The sequence below is a fragment of the Gracilinanus agilis genome, chromosome 2 (genome assembly GCF_016433145.1).
Source record: "Gracilinanus agilis isolate LMUSP501 chromosome 2, AgileGrace, whole genome shotgun sequence".
Taxonomy (NCBI): Eukaryota; Metazoa; Chordata; class Mammalia; order Didelphimorphia; family Didelphidae; genus Gracilinanus; species Gracilinanus agilis.
The window spans coordinates 182,426,104-182,447,491 of record NC_058131.1 but is presented as its reverse complement, the minus strand read 5'-3'; the positions used below and the strand labels follow the sequence as shown (position 1 = coordinate 182,447,491).

Sequence of the window (21,388 nt, the reverse complement as noted above, 5' to 3'; positions counted from 1 at the left end):
CAGAGGAAGAAACTGAGACCCAGAGAGGGGTAGTAATGGGCTGCAGTCACCACATAGACCAGTAGGGAAAAGTCCATTTCTGGCTATGAGGAAACTAGGTTCCTGAAGGTCTAGGAGGATGAGACGTGTAAATACTGTCATTTACTGCATAGGAAAGCTTCATTCGCATTTTTCCCTCCTCAAGGAATAATTAATTATTATTCCATGGAAGGTATATGGGGCAGGAAGAAGTGGGCAGATTGCTTGCTGGTGGATGTCAAGGTGGGTGGATGAAACTAACGTTGGTATAGAGACTGTGTATTTGAAATTAATAGGAGGATTAGCAGCTGTGGCACTACTTTGATGTCAGTACATGGCACACAAAAAATCAATTCCCATGAAGGAGCAAGAGAGGCTAGGAAGCATGGTGGTAGCCATGCCAGAGTGTTTGTTTATCTTGGGGCACCTTCTCCTATGCTGGCCTCATGGTATATGTGGGGTGTTTACTGGTGTCTGCTTTGGTCAGAGTACTCGGCTTTGCTGTTCTACCACACCTATAGGGTGTATGCTGGAATGAGAGAGAAAGACTCCATAATCTGACTCCATGCCTTTTCATTGTCTGTCCCCTGTGTTTGGGATGCTTTCTCTCCCCATGGTTTCATCCTAGCTTCCCTGGCTTCCTATATGGCTGAATTTAAATCCCACCTTCTTTAGGAGGCCATTCCTGATCCCCTTTCCCCATACACATCTTTCTAGCACCTTCCCTCTGAAATCTTTTGCATTGTACGGTATATATCTTGTATGAACACAGTCATTTGTATATTGTCTCTCCCATTAGAGTATGAGTTCCTTTGATGCAGGGTCTTTTTTCTCTTTTCTTTGTATCCCTAGAACTAATGTGACTGGTATATAGGAAGAGCATATTAAATGTCTATTGATGTGGTACATGGCATACAAACCTATCATAGTGCATGGACTGCATAGATATCCAAGGATAGCTCCATCTGGTTGTCTGCCTAACTCTTCAGACTCCACATGCCCCACACTGAATTTAGCATCTTTCTCTCTAAGCTTGCTCCTTCTTCTGACTATGCTGTTTTTGCCAGTGACATGATTCTTCATACAGTCACCCACGTATTATCTTTGAATCTTCTCTTTCTCAGCACTCAAATATAATCCCTTACCAAGTCTTGTCAATTCCACCCCAACAATCTCTCTTTCTCCCTTCCCACCTCCTCTCTCTCTCTCTCTCTCTCTCTCTCTCTCTCTCTCTGTCTCTCTCTCTCTGTGTCTGTCTCTCTCTCTGTCTCTCTCTGTCTCTCTCTGTCTCTGTCTCTCTCTGTCTCTGTCTCTCTGTCTCTGTCTGTCTCTCTCTGTCTCTGTATGTCTGTCTGTCTGTCTGTCTCTGTCTCTCTCTGTCTCTCCCTCTCTCTCCCCTCTTTGTACCCACTGCTACCACCCAAGGGCAAATCCTCATTATCACCTCCCTAAACTATTGCAGTAATCACCCACCTCTTATTTCTGCTTCTGCCTCTTCATTCTATATGCTTCTTGCTAATTTTCCTCATGCAAAAACCTGGCCATGTCTATCCTCTGCTCAAATTCTCCAGGCTTTATAATGTCTGAGTAAAAATCCAATTTCTTTCCCCACCTCCACTCCACCCACCACCTGTTTGCCTCCCCACATTTCCTGCCTTACATCATATTCTTGCCCTCTGTTTTTTCAGTCGTGTCCAACTCTTCATGACCCCACTTGGTATTTCCTTGGCAAAGATACTGGAGTAACTTGCCATTTCCTTCTCCAACTCATTTTCAGATGAAGAACTGAGATAAACAGGGTTATGACTTGCCCAGGGTCACACAGCTACGAAGTGTCTGAAGCCAGAAATAGAACGTTGAGTCTTCCTGACTCCAGCCCTGGCCCTCTATACATTGTGCCACCCAGCTGTCTATTGCCCTCTATGGAGTCTTTAGCTAAATCATACTGATCTCTGTTGCCCATACATGTCCCTTTACTCATGCTGTGCCCTACGACTAGAAAGTCCTTCTTACTCAAAATTCCTACTCTTCTTTTAAAGTTTCAATAAAATGCCTTTATGGAGCGTTTCCCTCATTTCCATTGCCTTAGCCAGAAATGACTATTCCTCCCTTAAGCTCCTCCATATAGCACTTAATTTTGTACTTCTCAATATATAATATCATGTATTATGATGACGTGTTTTCTTATTCCCTGCCTGAATGTAAGGTCCAATAAGGCAGGGGCTATGTCTTACTTAAACTTTCTGTCTCTCTCAGTGCCTACGCTAGTGCTCTGCATATAGTAAGAACTTAATAAATGTCTATTGAATACCTTTGTGTAATAAATGAAAAAAGCCCTGGGTATTGTGCTCTGTGTGAAGGGAAGACTATTCCCCCTTGTTCCAAAAAGATCTTTTAAGCATTTTGAGACTATGGGGACCTTTGGTAGGAGAGAGTTAAAGGCAATGGTAGGTTAAAGAAATGGATTGCTGAACTCCCAATAGCCACTTGCCTAGGTCTAGAGGCAATGTAGTATAGTAAGTAGAAAGGTTCCTGGACTTTGAGTCAAGAACAACGAGGCTAAAAAAACAATAGACTGACTAGCTCTGTGACCCTGGACAAGTCACTTAACTATTTTGTGACTCAGTTTCCTCAATTGAAAAAGAAGGGCATTGGGATTCAGCTCTAAAGTCTCCTTTCACCTCAGTTTAAAAAAATGTTTATTGATTGATTTATGATCTAAATTTATGATCCTATGATGAGATCATAAGGTTAAAGAGATCATCTAGTCCAACCTCTTCATTTTGCAGAGGAAGAAACTGAGGCTCAGAGAGGGAAAATAATCTGCCCATGGATCACACAAATAATCCCATTTGGAGGGTTTGGATTTCAGATTATCTAAATTCAAATTCAGTTCTCTTCCCAAATGAGAGAGAAGGTTCTTGGAATAGAAGTCCTAACTCATGCCAAGGAAGGAAATAAGCATATTATCTCTTTTGATCATCACAACATCCTGGGAGGTAGGTGCTATTATTATCCCTACTTTATATTTGAAGAAGGTCATATAACTATTGAGTATCTGAGGCTAGATTTGAACTCAGGTCTTTCTGACTCCAGGCCCAGTGCACTGCACCATCTAAATTAAGCTGAATGGTACAGATTTCTGTTCATTTATCTGCTGTAATAAGCCTACATGGAATATGCTAAGGTGCAAAAGGTATTGGGGGGTTGGGAGCAGAAATCAGGTGCAGATAAAGCCTGGGCCTTTTTTGGGGGGGCTCAAGGATGGCAATTTGAATGATTTCTGTTACTTCCATACTTCAAGTATCCATGATTTCATCTAGGTGGATACTCATTTCACCATTACAATTGGAAAACAATCCTCCTCTCCCCACCCCCATTACCTTTAATAGATGGACCTTCACGAGGTTCTGTAGTGGGAAAAAAAAAGGTACTTTCTAGTAGTCAACCATCTGGTCCTGATTATATTCCAAAAAAAATTTTTAAAGAGGAGTATTCATTGCTTATTTAGGTACTTTAATTTTAAGAAGTAAATTTATTTTATTTATTTTTCAAACCCTTACCTTCCACCTTAGAATCAGTATACTATGTATTGGTTCCAAGGCAGAAGAGTGGTAAGGGATAGGCAGTGGGGACTAAGTGACTTGCCCAGGGTCACACAGCTAGGAAGTGCACAATACCAGATTTGAACTTAGGACCTCCAGTCTCTAAACCTGGCTCTCAATCCACTGAGCCACCCAGCTGTCCCCTTAAGAAGCAAATTTAAATGGTTAAAGTCAACATAGAAATAAATGATAAGCTAAATTCCCTTTTCCCATTTTTTGGTGTTGCTTTCAAGTGCTTTAAGATTTACACAGTATTTTTATATGATTTATCTCATGTGATCTTTAGAACATTTGGGGGGTGAGATAGTAGAGGAATTATTGTCTCTTTTTTTCTTAGATGAAAAAAATGAGACTCAGAAAGATTAAGTGACTTACCAGTTTAGTGCCAGCAGCAGGATTTAAACTTAGACCACCTGATTCCAAGTCCAGTGTTCTTTGAATGCAAACAACTTATCCCACCTTTTTATTATTATTGACAGATACTGTGATAATCTCCATGTAGAGAGTTTCCAGTGAGGCTCTCCATCTACTAAGGAGGACTGGCACTTGCTCTTCAATTTAAAGTTGCCTGGTCACACTGAGTGGACAGTGAGGTAGTACAGTGGACAGAGTGCCAGCCTTGGAGTCAGGAAGACTCATTTTCCTGAGATCAAATCTGCCTCAGACACTTACTAACTGTGTGAACCTGGGCAAGTCATTTAACTCCATTTGCCTCAGTTTTCTCATTTGTAAAATGAACTTGAAAAGGAAGTGACAAACCACTCCAAGAAAACCCCAAAAGGGGTCAGGAAGTCGGCTGAGAAGGTTATTAGTCAAGAGTAGGGAGAGCATTACACGTCTGGGGGACAACCAAAGAGAAGAGAAATGGTTATTGGATGGAAGAGTATTTGTCAGGAAGGGAGGTGTTAAGAAGACTGGAAAGGTAGGAGGGAGATAGGTTATGAGTGTGAGATAATCTGAGTTTCCCTTTTAATTTTGTTCATGTTCAGGTTTGCAGGGTGAGGAAATGGAAATGAGCCCAACTAAATAGAGTATATTTGTGGGAAACCCTGGAAATATTGGGTCCCTCTCCAAGCAGAAGGAGTTAATGTCTACAATAAATTCTAGGGCTGTGGAGGGAGAGGTCTTGTGCTGACACCTGGTGGCTAGGTATGGGATTATCTACTGCTTGATAGGTTGTTCCCTTTCCAAACAATTGATCCCTTAATCAAAAAACATTTATTTCCAACAGTGACCCCACGTGGTCAGGCTGAGGTTGCCCTTGTTTCTAACTCAGAGTGGAGCTAGAATTGTGAGAAGGAAGGTCAAAGATTTTACCAGGAAGTACAAATGCTTCCTATTATCCCTAAGAGAAGTAGCCAACCAACCCTGGCTCTCACCCATAAAAGGAACAGGGGGGAAAGTGAGCCTAGGAAGGGAAGTAACCCTGTGACTCAGGACCAGGCAAGGGGTGTGTTGTTATTCAGGGTCTGACTCTTTGTGATCCCATTGGGGCCTTTCTTGTCTGAGATGCTGATTTGTTATTTCCTTCTCTAACTCATTTGACAAATGAGGAAATTGAGGCAAACAGGGTTAAGTGACTTGCTCAGCTATTAAGTGTCTGGGGCCAGATTTGGTCTCAGGAAGATGAGTCTTCCTGACTCCATGACTGGCACTCTATCCACTATGCCACCTAGCTGCCCTAGAAGTGTGGTCACACTGCAAAGCACAGGCTAATTTTCAGATCATCCAGGGGTGTAAGGGTGTCCCTCTTGGGACAAAACTTGGTTTTACCTCTGCTCTTCTGACTGCCACCTGGAAGGCTGCCACCTAGGGCCCCCTCTTCTAAAGCCCTAGGAGGGATGAGGGAGCCTTTGATTGGTCTCTTTTTGAGGTACACAGACTGAGCTGAGAGGTGAGTGCATTGAGACACCTTTTGGGGAGACGCAAATACACCAAAACTGCCCACTCAGCTCCCAGAAAAGGTATCAAAAGCACCCCCTGTAAGAGAAGACTCCTCAGAATATTGTGATAGGGAATCTCTTATTCTCTTTGCCTAATTGGAGCTAACACTTTAGGTTAACAATAACTTAAGTACCCATACTTAGAACCTCTCTAGATTGTGAAGACAGGATTAACTCTCCTTTGTCTACCCTTTTGATTGAATCAACAAAAGCTTGAACTAGGTTGAGGAGCTCACAAACCATTTAGAGAATTCACACCCTCAGAAGCTCAGTCTGCCAGGAATCTGTGAACCCTTTTGATGAGTATTCACCCCTTGAGAAGGTGAGAACTGGTTCCCACAAAACACTGCCCCCTGGGCAGTACTAGACAATTTGGATGCTCTGATTAGCCCCTGGGAAAAGGGAAAGAGACAAGAATCCACAATGAAAGGCCCTGAATTTCTGGGGCTAGGGAAGGAAGTCAACTTGAAGAAGGAGTTGGCTTCAAGAAGAAGGTCAGCTCAAGGAAGAAAGTTGGCCTCAAGAATCACCTTCAGCTCTAGTCATTGTCTTGACCTGCCTGTTGGAGGGAACTTGGATGAGTGGATAGCTGGCTTTCCCTTCCTATCTTTTGGAGAGAGTTTAATTCCTATTGAAGGTCAACAAGTCCTGGCTGAGTCAGCACCAGAGCAATATTTAGTTAGGCTAAGGTCTTCTCTAACCTTTTGCATTTCTTTGCTTTCACCCTTTCTACCTCTTTTGTAAATAAAAGCTATTAAAGTCATTTCGACTTTGAGCAATAATACTTTGAATTGGCAACCACCACTATTATTTATAATTTTCTTATATTTTAGCCAAACCATTAAAATTTAATCCTTACAATACTCACCCCAGCTACAACTGTCCCTTTCCCCACATTTGGGTCATTTGCTTTCTCCACTGATGAACCAACTCTGCTCAAAGGCAAAAGGTTTGCAAACCAGTTTTCCAACCCCCAGCAAGGATTCAAAGCTAAATGTTAGCTTTGTATGTGGGAAAGGTATGGCAATTATTGATTATACTTGATTACTAGTGTTTCACTGTTCTCTACTAATTAAAATGCTCACAGAACAGAGGTGTTAAATGAAAATCTTGGGCCCCATGAAGCCTACACTATTCCAAGTACTGTCAGAAACAGATTAAGATATGACTGGGGTGGGAGGGAGCTAGGTGACTCAGTGGATTGAGAGTCAGACCTAAAGATAGGAGGTCCTGGGTTCAAATATGACCTCATAAACTTCCTAGTTGTGTGATCCTGGGCAAGTTACTTAATTTCCACTACTTAGCTAATACCACTCTTCTGCCTTATTGATTTTTTTTTTAGTTTCCTCATTTATATGTTTGTTCCCATATAATAAAATTGTACATAGCAGCAGCTTTTACAATAGGGGTAGAGGCAAGGGAAGAAAGTTCATGGAAGCATTTGTTTAAAGGCCATTACCCAGTAATAGAGAAGAATAAGACAATCAGAATAACTTAGTCTGTAGAAATATCTAAGCAAAATTGATTTAGATATATAAATGAGTTCAATGAGTTTTTCATTAAGATACAAAAGTCATTTCAGAATAGAATAAAAAAAATAAGTTCCTATAACCCCATTTTCCATAATAGGACCAAATAAGTGGTCTACAGTGGTGCTTTTCTGTTAACTGTCTGGTTATTTTGTAGGTTGGCATCACAGAAAACACACAATCAAGGGGCTCCATAATCATCTGGCATTCTTTTGATGTTATACCTGTAGTTGGAAATATACATGATGGGAACTCTAGGGATCTTCAGGATTCTTTGCTTAAGGTCCCGATCAACTATAGCCACAAAATAACACTTATGCTGAGTGATTCTCTGGACTAAGCAAACATATGCATATGTTCCTTTGTGTGAGCATGGCAAACATTCAAATCATGGGTCCTTGGCAATCCTCAGGGCTACTTGGTTTTTCTGTCCCAGTTTTTCAGTTTCAGCCATTTAACAGTCAGTTATGCAAGGAATGCATTTGGCACACAGACAATCCATCATTGATTGCATTAAGTCCAGCTTGGCTTTGATGGAGAAGTTGATAAATTTGGTATCAACCAGGATGTAGTAAGGGGGTCCTGACTGTGTGTTATATTGGAAAAGCAAGCAGGATGGGTGCTGGGGGACTTCTCTTTCTTTGAGAGTTCTGGCATCTTTCTTCTCTTTCTTCTTTGGTTTTAGTCAATCTTTTTCTTTTCTGTGTAGAACTCCTCTTGGGACTGTTCTCCAACTTGTGCTTGCTTTCAAAGGTTAAATCTTCTTATTAATTTTTTTAACCAATTACTTGTAATAACAAATTTCCGCACAGGTTTTCCTGAGTTATATGATCAAATTTACCTCCCTCCCTCTCTTCCCTTCTCTTCCCTTCCCACTTCTGGCAGGCAATTAGATCGAAGTTATATATGTATTATTATGCAAAACATATTTTCATATTGTTCATTTTCGTGAGTAATCTTATAAAACCAAACCCCCAAAACATAAACCCAAATAAACTGAAAAATCGTATCCTTTGATCTGCATTCCCACTCCAACAGTTCTTTCCCTGGAGATGGATAGTGTTGTTTTTTCATAAGTCTCTCAGAATTGTTCTGGATCACTGTATTGCTATTAGTAACTAAGTCTATCACATTTGATTGTTCCATAATATTGCTCTTATTGTGTCAATCAATATTTTTCTTCGAGGCTTTGCTTTTTGCTCTTTTGAGTTATTTTCAGTTTTAGATTTGTGTCCTGGTTACCCCTGGCATCATGATAACTCTTTATCTTTTGCTTGTTTATTTATTCCTCCAGTCTTACTTCCCAGATCGAGACTTGGTGTTAGGGCTAGCTCTGTGTACTTCTGATAGGTCTGTCAGGGCTTTATATGCTACTGATCTGACTAGCTCTTGATCTACTGCCAGGGACACAAGTGATGGTATAGTGAATTGCATGTTTTTGCAGGATCTGGCTCCATCATCAGCTCTCCTGGGTTCAAAGGACAGAGCTAAGGCCTTCTTCTGCTTTAGGAGTTTGACCCTTAGGTCCTCTTTCTTGGGTAAAGGACAGCCTAGGAATCGCATCTTCAATTCTCCCTCCAGAGAGCTAAGTGACCCCACTAAGGTTTTGTTCTTCACCTGAAGGCTGAGTCCCAGTGACCAAGCTGTGGAGCTTACTAAGCCTGGGGCTGAGTGCATAGCATCAGAGCTATGGGCTCTTTGCCCATTGCCTAAGTCCAAGTTCCCAGGCTCTCTGTTATGCTTCCAGAGTTTGGCTCTGTGATCCCAGCTCATTCTTTTTCACATTTCCTGTCCTCAGCACTTGCCTGTGGTTTTGAATTTGTGATGTTGTGTTGCAAAGATGACCCACTGTGGTTTCTTCTTAGATTTCTGATCGTTAACTGGTCTGGCACTCTTCTGGTTTCTTTATACACTTGTTGAGAAAGTTGGGCTGTCCTGCTTCCTCCCTCTCTGCCATCTTGGCTGGTCACTCCTTTGAGTTTTAATTTAACCACATGACATTTTCATTTTAATTTCAAAATATGTATTATATGATAAGCACAGAATGTCTTAATATAGAAGTTATAGAAACAAATGTAAGGCAATAGAGTAAGTCAGCTGCTGAGCTATTTGCAGTTTGTAAGAATATCAGACTTTGAGTGGCCTCATTTCATGCAAAAAGGCCAAGAATCCTGAGGAAAAAAATCATTTACTTGACTTTTACGAATATACTGGATCAAAGCTTTCTAGCTGCCTACTAGATTAACAGGACTAACAGGAGAGATTTAGACTTATAGTTTAAAAACAGTGAATGTCAAGACAGTTGAGAAGAGAGCTTGGTGCCTAGAGCTGGGGTGTCACTGATCTAACTATCAGCCTCCTTAGCTGAGACTTCAGGAACAGAACTGAGAAGTTTCCTGCTGGTCCTGGGATAAGAGTTCCAGTTCTTGATGAAAAAGCATAGTCAAGGACATTAGCTAAGAAAGACACCAGAGTCAGCAGAGAGTAAGACCAACCTGGAGTGCTGAGTCCTGTAAAGGGCAGACTCAGTGAATTTAGCAATGTGAAGTTATAAAGAAACAGGCCCTGCCTTCAAGGAGCTTAAAATCTAATGAGGAAAGATAACATACAAAAGGAAGCTAGAGAAATGCAAATCAAAACAACTCTGAGGTATCACCTCACACCTGCTAAAATGATAGCAGGTGAGAGTAATAAATGTTGGAGGGGATGTGGCAAAATTGGGACATTAATGCACTGCTGGTGGAGTTGTGAACTGATCCAACCATTCTGGATGGCAATTTGGAATTATGCCCAAAGAGTGCTAAAAGACTGCCTGCCCTTTGATCCAGCCATACCATTATTGGGTTTGTACCCCAAAGAGATGTAGTATAGAGAGAGGGGGGGGTCATATAGTTTTTTCAAGCTTTGGCTGAGTTCTGAAATCAGTTAGGGGTTTGGAATCTTGAGGGAAAAGTCAGTTGGTTTGGGTCTCCCGTGGAGGGAGGTTGTCTGACCAGCTGAGCTGCCTCCTTACCTATCTGTAGAATTGAAATTTAGCCTAGCTTTGAAATATTTATTTAAGAAATTGTTATTTGATTCTACAATTTCTAGTTGTAAGATCGTATGTTTATCGAGTTCTTTTTCTTCACGTATTTGCCTCAACACTTGGAACAGTAGTTTGATGTTCTCTACTAGTTCCTTGTTATCATTATCTTGTTTTGGATGAGATGCCTTGTAATAATTAAACAAATGAGTCAGGACCGCTTTTGAAATTGCCAAAAAATGCCATAGAGACAGAACAATTGCCACAGCTGTTGGTATGAAGTATATACATTCAGCTAAAGTGAATGCAAACCATTTGTAATAGTCATAGATTTCAATTAATTGTTGTATCAAGTTTGGTACTTTTACCAGCCAAAACGTATATAATCCCTGCATAAAAGACCAAATAAGCAGTGACAGACTGCTTAATACAAAAATCATTCTTGTGAAATTCATTTTCTTTTGCTTCAGAAGATAGTAGGTTTCGTTTGACTTGGCTCGCCAGAATGTAATGTGGATAATTTGAGGAAAGGTATGTGGTACAAGGGAATTTTGAAAGGAGGTTATCAGGGATTTGTTAAGATAGTAAATCTACGTTACAGGTAGACTGGAACAGGGAGATTCAAGATATAATATAGCTGAAGTCAGGAGTTTAACACTGAAGGAATAAGATCTTCAGGGAGAGGGAGAATTAATCTATCAGGCAAATATAGCAGGGCTTATAGACCAGGACTCAGACTTAAACACAGGCTGAGGGAAATAGACTAAACTGAAATTAACAATCAGGCTTTAGTTAAATTCACAGGAAGGGACTTGTTTTGAAGTTACACCTTCCTTCAAGATGGATACCCTGGCTTCCATTCAAGCCCAGAGTTTGTTGGTTCTTTCCCTCTTCTTCCCTCTCTTAATAACTAACTGACAAATTATACTAATAAGTCTGTTAAAACACAAAAGGGTTTATTATCTCTAAAGGTTGATCTGTCAGGAAAGTGGATCGAGGAAGCCCTAACAGTTGACTCAGGAACCTCAGGTGGGGAAAGGGAGGCAGAGATGGAGTCTGAGTAAGGACCTGCCTTTAACTCAAGCTTACAAAGTGCTCTTGATATCTAAAGGGAATAAATGATGACTGACTAGTTTCTTTATATCTAATATTGTCAATTATAGTTAACTCTTCACAAATTTGAACTCCTCTCTAATTACTCTCCTTATTAACTCCACAGACATATAAGGTAAGGGAGGGAAGGTAGGAAATAATATAGGGAAGGAAGATATAAAGGGTTTATCCAAAATAACAATTTCTTAAATAAATATTTCAAAGCTAGGCTAAATTTCAATTCTACAGATAGGTAAGGAGGCAGCTCAGCTGGTCAGACAACCTCCCTCCATGGGAGACCCAAACCAACTGACTTTTCCCTCAAGATTCCAAACCCCTAACTGATTTCAGAACTCAGCCAAAGCTTGAAAAAACTATATGACCCCCTCTCTCTATACTACAGAGATCATAGATAAAAAGACTTGTACAAAAATATTTATAGCCATGCTTTATGTGGTAGCAAAAAACTGGAAAAAGAGGGGATGCCCTTCAATTGGGGAATGACTAAACAAATTGTGGTATATGCTGATGATGGAATACTATTGTGCTCAAAGGAATAACAAACTGGAGGAATTCCATGTGAACTGGAAAGACCTCCAGGAATTGATGCAGAGTGAAAGGAGCAGAGCTAGAAGAACATTGTACACAGAGACTGATACACTGTGGTAAAATCGAATGCAATGGACTTCTGTACTAGCAGCAATGCAATGGCCCAGGACAATTCTGAGGGACTTATGGAAAAGAATGCTACCCACATTCAGAGGAAGAACTACAGGAGAGGAAACACAGAAGAAAAACAACTGTTTGAACACATGGGTTGATGCAGACATGATTGGGGATATAGACCTGAAACAACCACACTAATGCAACTAGCAATAATATGGAAATAGGTCTTGATAGGTTACACATGTTAAAACCAGTGGAAATGTGTGTCAACTATGGGGGGGGGTGTTGAGGGGATGAAAGGGAAAGTAAGAACATGAATCATGTAACCATGGCAAATTTTTCTAAAAATTAAAAAAAAAATGGAAGCTGAAAAGTGAGGGATAGCCAGAGAGGGTACCTACGGCTGGGGAGCCGAGCAACTGATGGAAAATGGAAGGTTGAGAATCCTCTATAAAGGAGGCTTTGCCAGGAGGCTCTACCCTCTAGCCCTCCAATCAGAGGAAAGAAGCAATGAAGATGAGTTTTAAAAAAATATAGAGCATCCAGATCTTAATTGTTCTTATTGGTAATGAGATTTCCGATTTTCTAACCTGAGGAGGGGATGAATGTTATTCCATGGAGTCAAAGCCGAGCAAAGTAGCTGTTGGAAAATGGAGTAGTATAATGCTATAGCATCTAGTAAATAAAAAATAAATTAAATAAAAGTAAAAAATTAAAGTAAAAATAATATCTTATTCTCTAGGAGAGTAAGATAAAGAATCCTTAGATTTGTTTTGGTTGGTTAGTTCTTTATTTGGTCAAAGAAAAAAGATTATGAAAATTGACTGTGTGTCTCTATATACCTAGTTATCATGATGAAAGTTTTGGTATTTGGGGGTCTACTATTTTAAGTTTGTACTGTTAAAAACATTTTTGTTGATAATGTTTTTAAAATTAAGTTCATGAATTAGCCCCAAGTGGCCTCAGGTTCTAGATTTGGCAGGAATGAACATTTTAGAACTACAAAAGTGCTAATTATAGCTTTACAAAGATCCCTAAAATATTTAAGAAAATTAGTGGTGTTAAAGAAATAAAGGGTAAAGAGAGCGATATAGATATATAGTGATGGTGATGATGTGTATCTGCCTATGATCTCCTCAGCTGCAGTTGATGGGAGGAACACTTACTCCTATCACCCTGGCTGCTGCTGTAAGTTATCCCCTTCTCTCTAACAGGTTTGGTTGATAACCTGTTAGAAATTTTTTTAACAGCTGCCCAAGCAAGGACCCTTGAGAGGTTAGATCAGTGGTTCCCAAACTTTTTTGGCTTACCACCCCCTTTCCAGAAAAAAATATTACTTAGCCCCCTGGAAATTAATTTTTTTTAATTTTAATAGCAATTAATAGGAAAGATAAATGCACCTGTGGCCATCACTGCTCCCCTGGATCACTGCAGCACCCACCAGGAGGTGGTAGCACCCACTTTGAGAATCACTGGGTTAGATAGATGGTTAGCCTTTCCAGGCCCAACTTGGGGTTGGGTTGATTAGTACCGGGCTATTGATCAGCCTTGGATAATGTTCAGGATCTGACTGCATTTGACTACCATCCCAAGGGCCATGATAGAAAGACCACTTAGGAAGGTACTTGTTAATGAACACTCTTTTATCTATAAATAGGGAAAGGATAACAAAGTCAAGGATTGGGGGTTGGAGACCCTATTGATCTATTATCTATTAGACTAATTAATAATCAGGACTGGAGGCTACTTATCTGGTGGAGGCTTGAGATTTCACCTCTCTCTCTATCTCTGGCCAGACCTGGCCACAGCCAAGCCAGAGAATAGGGAAGGCTATTGCTGCAGATGTATTGATGGTCTTTGTTCTCTCAGCTCTCTCACTACTAGTGTTGATGGTTCACTAGCTCTCACAGTCCAGCCAGGAAATAGATTCAGGCTTATTCCTACCCTCTTCTTCTTCTACCTCCCCGCTACCCTTCAACTACCCTTCAGTCAGCCACCCACTCCCAGATAGAATCACAGAAGCTTGCAGAGATCTGTGATCTCCAGTTCTCAGCCTCTGAATCCAGAGACCTCCTTCAATGTAGCTGTGAGGGGCATATATATAGGGTCGGCCAATCAACGTTTGCCCCTGGCTCACAGCACCTGGAAACATTCCGAGCCTCTCAACTGCCATCCCTGTCAGTCAAAGTGGCATCCATCTCTTCCCAGATTGTTGAATATAACAGTGATCCCTAAAATATATAAGAACATTAACACGCAAGATGAAAATTCAAATGTAGCTTCCAGTACCTCTCTCAGTGCCTCTCAGAGGCTGGTCATGGGTCCTACTTCATCAGGATGTAAAACCAATATTCCCTTCCTCAACCCTCTTTAGATTTGGATGTTATGACAGCCTGGGTCACTCAGGTAACTCTTAAAAATATCATCTCAGTTACAGGGCAATATGTTCCTGGACTTTTCCCTTCCTTTATTTTATTATTTTGATTTTCTGGACTTTTCCTTCTTCCAGTCTTGTTCCTCCTACCTTATTCAATTCTTAACATAGCTAAGCTCCTTGAGGTATATCTTCATTCTAATTCTTTAGAGGATAATTCGGGTTTAGTGAGGGTGGCAGCAGGGCCTGGCTAAAGCTGGCTTTAGTTTAGTTTTAGTTTGTTTGATGGAAAATAATGATAATGCCCTTCGTGATTCCATATTTATTATTGGTCAACTTTAACACATTTTTTAAAATTCCCAGATACACATTCTATGTGTTGTGCTACTCCTGTGTGGAAGACGCCTTAGAAACCACTGATTCTAAAACACTTGAGCAAGGTCTCCCTATATAGCATAGGAGATATGTGGTCATCTATCCCCTGTTTGGAGACCACCAAATGAAGAAAGGGAAGAGGAATCGCTTATCTTTCCTGTATGTATACCAAATACTTATAGCAATATTTTTTTGTGATAGCAAAGAATTGGAAATAGAGTGGAAGCTCATTGTTTGGGGAATTGATAAGCAATTTGTGGTACCTGAATGTAATGGCTTCTTACTGTATCGCAAAAAGTGTGGATTAGAATCTGAGTGGCTTTTTTCCCTACAAGGGTTGTTATTGGTCCTATGTCCAAGGCAGAGGGGGTATTGTCTTTCTAAAAAGAGTTCTAGAAAAACCTCTGGTTTTTTTTTGTTTTTGTTTTTGTTTTATTTTAAGTAAAAGAGCGTGGCAGGGCCTAGTCTTCTCATGAGAATGAACTAACCAAGGACAGGTTGAAGCCAGAAAGAGAGAGAATTTCACATATTGGCTGGTAGAAACTATTCATCCGTCATAGAAAACATGCCAGAGAGAGCAGAATAACGCCATCACCTGAAGACAGACATCAAAGGCCCTTCAGAACTGGATATGTGAATTGCCCGTCTAGCAGCACATCTTGACCACAAATGGTCCCCTAGTAAATACCCTTCCATGCACCTTCTCTGGTCAAATCTGCCTCCTCGTGTGTGTCCTGGCCACTCCTGTTCCCTACGTGCAGCCACATTCCCACTAATGATGTTTACAATCGTGGGAGAAAGCGCCTCAGGTTGATGGAGGAAATGTTTTATTGCTCCATTATTAATATGCTACTTCATTAAATGCGTCTGTTTTGAACTAATTGTGCCTTCCATTGACTATTAGAGATAAACCCATCCGTGTTTATTTAGCTTGTGAGCTAAGGTTTAAGTGGATGATGACCCACAAAGCACCTTCAGCCCAGGGTAGCCTTCTCTGGGGATCCGTCCTGTGAGCTTGAGTCATGTATGTGTTTATAATGGAGTTTTAAAAAATCCCTTCCAAGCACTCTTTGTTTTGTTTTGTGGTTTTCAATAACTGTGACTGCTGTTAAGAATCTGGCCTTATCTCTTCTGCTTTTCTATAGGAATTCAAAACCCTCCATGTTTTTGAACTCTTTAGCTTGTTGAATGCAATTCTGAAATTAAATTCTTAAAATTAAAGGGAGAATCACAACGATGACTCTCAAACTGTTATATTTGCTGAATATCTGAAATTAAGTTTTAAAATAAAGAATTTTATAGTGCTTCTTTAAAAAGTACTACAAGTTGCTTCTATTTAAATCTTTAGATGTTCATTCTTCAGAACTTACTAGCACTCCTAGACTGCTTTCTCTTGCAGAATTTTAAGTCATGGGATCTTACTTATCCTTTTTCTGAACCCTTTGACATTTGCTCTCCTAAAATCTAGGGTTATAATGTCAGACTGTGTCTGGTTTTTCTCTTCTCTAGCAAGAATTCTTAGATGGAATAGGCATTTCCTCCCAAGTTCCCATCATTTCTGTTTCAGTAGTCAGTTCCTCTTTCTTGGTTAGAATTAGACCCAAAATAACGGTTCCCCTTGTCACTTCTTAGGCAGCTGGATGGCTCAGTGGATGAAACCCAGGGCCTGAAATCGGGAAGACCTGAGTTCAAATCTGACTGTAGACACTAGCAGCATGACCCTGGGCAAGTCACTTCATCTCTATTTGCCTTAATCCACCAGAGAAGGAAATGGCAATCCATTATCTTTGCCAAGAAAATCCCACAGAGAGTATGGTCCACAGGATCACAAAGAGTCAGACATGACTAAACAAACAACAATACTGTCACTTCTCTGACATTCTGGAAGAATGCAATTTTCATTAATGCAAGCCTCTGTTTTTTGACAGGGAGAGAGCTCCATCAAACATCCAGATGTTGAAATCTATTAATTAGTCTGTCAAAAGCATTTATTAAGCACCTACTATCCACCAGACACTGTGCTAAGGGCTAGGGTTACAAAGAAAAGCACAAGACAGTCCAGGCTCTCAAGGAGCTCACAGTCAAATGGGAGAATGATGTCCACCATGACTCCAGAGGTGGAGCACAACAGCCTCCACATTTTCCCTAGCACCCTGCCTCTTCAAGCTCCCTCATCCTCTTACTTTAGGCTCTCAGACAAACCACTACAGCTCCCAGATCTGGGATGCTCCTTCATTATACAGGACCCTCAACAAGCAAAGCCAAAGTTAGTTGCATGAGGATATCTTTTTCTCTCTCTCCTCTTATTCATGCTACAAACATTGGAACCAACTCCACAGCCCCAGGTTGTCTGATTTGTACAACCAAGGTTATTCATCTGCCAACATCAGCAGAAGGCCTTAATGTTCTTAAATATGTCTGAGGAATTAATGATAGCTGAAAGCAGGAGTTCTAGACCTATTCTCTTCTCTTCCTCCAATTGGCTGATATGCTTCTAAGATACCCTACAAAACTCTATCCCTCACAGTTTTGTGTCACTTATAAACTGAAGCATGTCTTCTATGCCTTCATCCAAGTCATTAATAGAAATTCCAACAGCTTCACTCTCCAATTTGTTGCTTCCCACATCCCTGTTGCTCCAGTAGAAAATCTTCCTCCCTTGGTACTGCATTGAAGATTCAGAAGTGTCCCTCCGAAGTTCGATTTACCTGTATCTGTTCTATCTTTTAAATGTATTATTTGGAATTATAATGTGGTGAATTTGGAGTCAGAATAACTTGAGTCAAAATCTTATGTCATCTTTTTGCTACCTATGTGACTTTGGACAAATCATTTAACAAAGGATCTGTTTTCTCATCTATAAAATGATGAGGTTGTACTAAATGACTTCAAGGTACTAAATCTCTTCTAGGCCTAAATCTTATCCTAACTCTTGCTCTATATTACTGACTCCTTTTCATCCCTGTAACAATTAAATGAATATATAATAATAACTTTAAAAATATTGTGTTTTTATAATATATATTATATTTATTATTTATATAAAATATACATTATTTTATTAATAATCACTAGAAGTAAAGGAATAAATAAGTAATAAAATAAAACCCACGTGCCATGACTAATCTACCTGTTCAAACAGCCTATGTTCCAAGCTCTAAGTCACCATAGGAAGGAAAATAGAGTTATCCATTCCAGACCCCTCAATTTTATCCCCCTGTCCATGTCAGCATGTAACAACAGGAAGCCAGTGGGCTCTTGGGAAATGTAGTTATAAGGCCCCAAATTTCCAATAACACATTCCCCCCTGAGATCTGAGGAAGACTGGTCTCTCGATGGATCTTGTAAACATAACCAACTTTTAAATTACAGTAATTTGTGGATAAAAAGAAAAGAGGACAAAACCAATGTGCATTGACAAAAAGATAATTAGGTAGCAGTCCCCTTCGGCATAAGAGTGTACATTCAAAACAAATGCATCCAACCCCCACAGTTCAATTCATTGTACTCTCAAAGTTCATTCTGGATCTTCTTGATGCAGTGTAGGGTCTCTGCAGGCAACTTCATGGTGCCTTCTCCAAACAGTTCACTTTCTGGATTTGGGGAGGTAGCAAGTTTCTTATCCTAAAATTACTCTCAAAAGAATTTGAACTTTGCATTCCCCCCTGAGGAAAATAATAACACATCCCTAACCTTCACTTCAGTTGCTCCTTCTTACATCTTAGCAAGAATTAAAAATCATATTTCTCAGCTTTGGCTACCTTATCCAACAAAGGGCATTAATCCACTCCTTTAAGGCTCCCAGAGTAAGACAGAAAGACTAGTTCCTGCATTTACCTTCTACTGTCCCTTTCAGATCATTGCTCAGGATGGATGGATGGATGGGTGGGTGGATAATAAAAGCATTCATTAAGCATCTACTCTGTGCAAAACACTGCTAAGTGCTAGGATACAAATAGAAGGAGCTCTGATTCTAATGGGAAAGATAACATATATGAAAGGTTTCAGCTGTAACTCAGATGGAAAGTCACCATGATACTTAGGATGCAGCCACAAAGCCATTGGTAATGCCTATTGTTTAATGTCATTTGCACTTATAAAATTATATCCATTTCAGATGCTGAACCATTTGACAGTGCCAAGAACTTCAGTAATGACAATCTTTCTTTTCTGGATCTTCAATGGCTATAGCTATATATAAATATATATATATATATAACTGCAAGAGCATTGTTAAGCTGAATCTCATTCAGTATTGCATTAGTGGAGGGCACTGGGATGAAAGCATTGCTATTCCCATTCCCATGATTCTTGGGTTCAGGGTCCTGGATTGTCTTATAGATTAGTGTCTTCTCTATAATTTATAATCTTAAGAAAGTTGCCTAGTGTTATTAGCTTAAGCATTAAGTAATTTGCTCAGGGTCATAGATATTTTAAATTTTTATATTTTGATCTTCAAATATTCGAATTACAAATCCACTTAAAATTTATTGTTAAATATGGTATACAAAGTTGTTTGTAGTCTATTTTCTGCCAGACTGCTTTCTAATTTTCTAGGTAATTCTTTTGATGATGCTTCCAATATTTTGACTTGCAACTCCTTTTCCCTCATGAACTCTATGACACTGACCACAACCTAAACCAGACATTTTTTCACCTGGGATCCATGAACTTGTTGATGCTTTGGGGAAAGGAAAGGCTGGGGATATAGATCTGAGAGTTAGCAACATAGAGATACTAATTGAAACCATCTGAGTGAATAAGATTATCTAGGGAGGGAGGGTGTGTAAAGAAAGAAGGGAAGGCCAAGAGCAGCACCCCAGGGAACACCAGCATTAAAGAGATAGGAAATGAAGGAGGAGCCAATGAAGAAGAGAGGAAGGAAGAAAATTAAGAGATCTTAGATACCAAGAGGGAAGATTATTTCTTGAAAGAGGCCATGGTTGACAGTTTCTAAAGCTGTAGAGAGGTCAGAGAGGATTAGAATTGAGAAAAGGGGTCTTTGTATTTGGTAATGGGGTTACTGGGGATGTCCTGAAAAGCAATTTCATTAACACTATGGTGACAGGAGCCAGATTGTATAAAGGGTTGAGGGGTAAGTAGGTGATGAAAAAGAGAAGAATATTTTTTCAAGAATTTTGGTGGTGAACCTAATGGGTTGGCTAACATGACAGCAAAGGCAAGTAATAAATGTTGGTGAGGATGTGGCAAAATAGGGACATTAATGCATTGCTGGTGGAGTTGTGAACTGATCCAGCCATTCTGGAGGGCGATTTGGAACTATGCCCAAAGAGCTTTAAAATATTACCTGCCCTTTGATCCATCTATACCACTGCTGGGTTTATACCCCAAAGAGCTAATAAGGAAAAAGACTTGTACAAAAATATTTATAGCAGTGCTCTTTGTGGTGGCAAAAAGATGGAATATGAGGGTATGCCCTTCAATTGGGGAATAGCTGAACAAATTGTGGTATCTGTTGGTGATGGAATACTATTGTGCCAAAAGGAATAATGAAATGGAGGAATTCCATGTAAACTGGAACAACCTCCAGGAATTGATGCAGAGTGAAAGGAGCAGAACCAGGAGAACATTGTACACAGAGACTGATACACTGTGGTAAAAATCGAATGTAATGGACTTCTGTACTAGCAGCAATGATTCAGGACAATTTTGAGGGACTTATGAGAAAGAAAACTATACACATCCAGAGAAAGAACTGTGAGAGCAGAAACACGGAAGAAAAACAGCTGCTTGATCACATGGGTCAATGAGGATATGAATGGAGATGTAGACTCTAAGCAATCACCCTAGAGCAAATATCAATAATATGGAAATAGGTCTTGATCAATGACTCATGTAAAACCCAATGGAATTGTGCATTGGCTATGGGAGAGGGATGGGAAGAGGAGAAGGAAAGAATATGAATCATGGAATCATGGAAATTTTTTCTTAATTAATCAATACAAAATAAAATAAAAAAATAAATAATAAAGAATTAAAGAATTTTGGTGGTGAAACAGGGACAGAATGGGATGATAGTCTGATTGGATAGCTAGAAGAGTCAAGTAAACAAACATTTATTAAGCACTTACTATATACCAGGCAGTACTAAGTACTAAGGATATAAATACAAGTAAAAAGAAAGATAGTCTCTGTCTTCAAAGAGCTAACATTCTTTTTGGGTTTTGATGGAGTTATTTTATTTTCCCAATTACATGTAATAGCAATTTTCCACATAAGTTTTCTGAAGTTATATGATCCAAATTGTCTCCATGTCCCTTTCCTCCCCCTTCCTGGAGATGGTAAACAATTTAATCTGCTTTATATATGTATTATCATGTAAAACATATTTCCATATAGTTCATTTTTGTAAGAGAATACTCATATAAAACTAAAAGCCCAAAGAAAAAACCCAAATCAAGTGAAAAATCACATGCTTTGAGTTGCATTCTGACTCCAACAGTTCTTTCTCTGGAAGTGGATAGCATTCTTTGACCTAAGTCTTTCAGTATTGTTCTTGATCATTGTATTCCTGAGAGTAACTTAGTCTTTCACAGTTGATTATTCTACAATATTGCTGTTACTATATACAGAGTTCTCCTGATTCTCCTTATTTCACTCTTCATCAGCTCATGTAGCTCTTTCCAGCTCTTTCTAAAATCATCCTGTTCATCATTTCTTATAGCACGATAATATTATTCACCATCAAACACTACAATTTGTTCAACCATTCCCCAATTGATGGACATCCCCTTAATTTCCAA

At 39.7% G+C, this 21,388-nt stretch overlaps 1 pseudogene; it reads right to left on the bottom strand.

The window, feature by feature from the left end:
• Window positions 1-7,276: 7,276 nt before the first annotated feature.
• LOC123233445 lies at window positions 7,277-8,658 on the bottom strand (annotated as a pseudogene).
• Window positions 8,659-21,388: the final 12,730 nt, after the last annotated feature.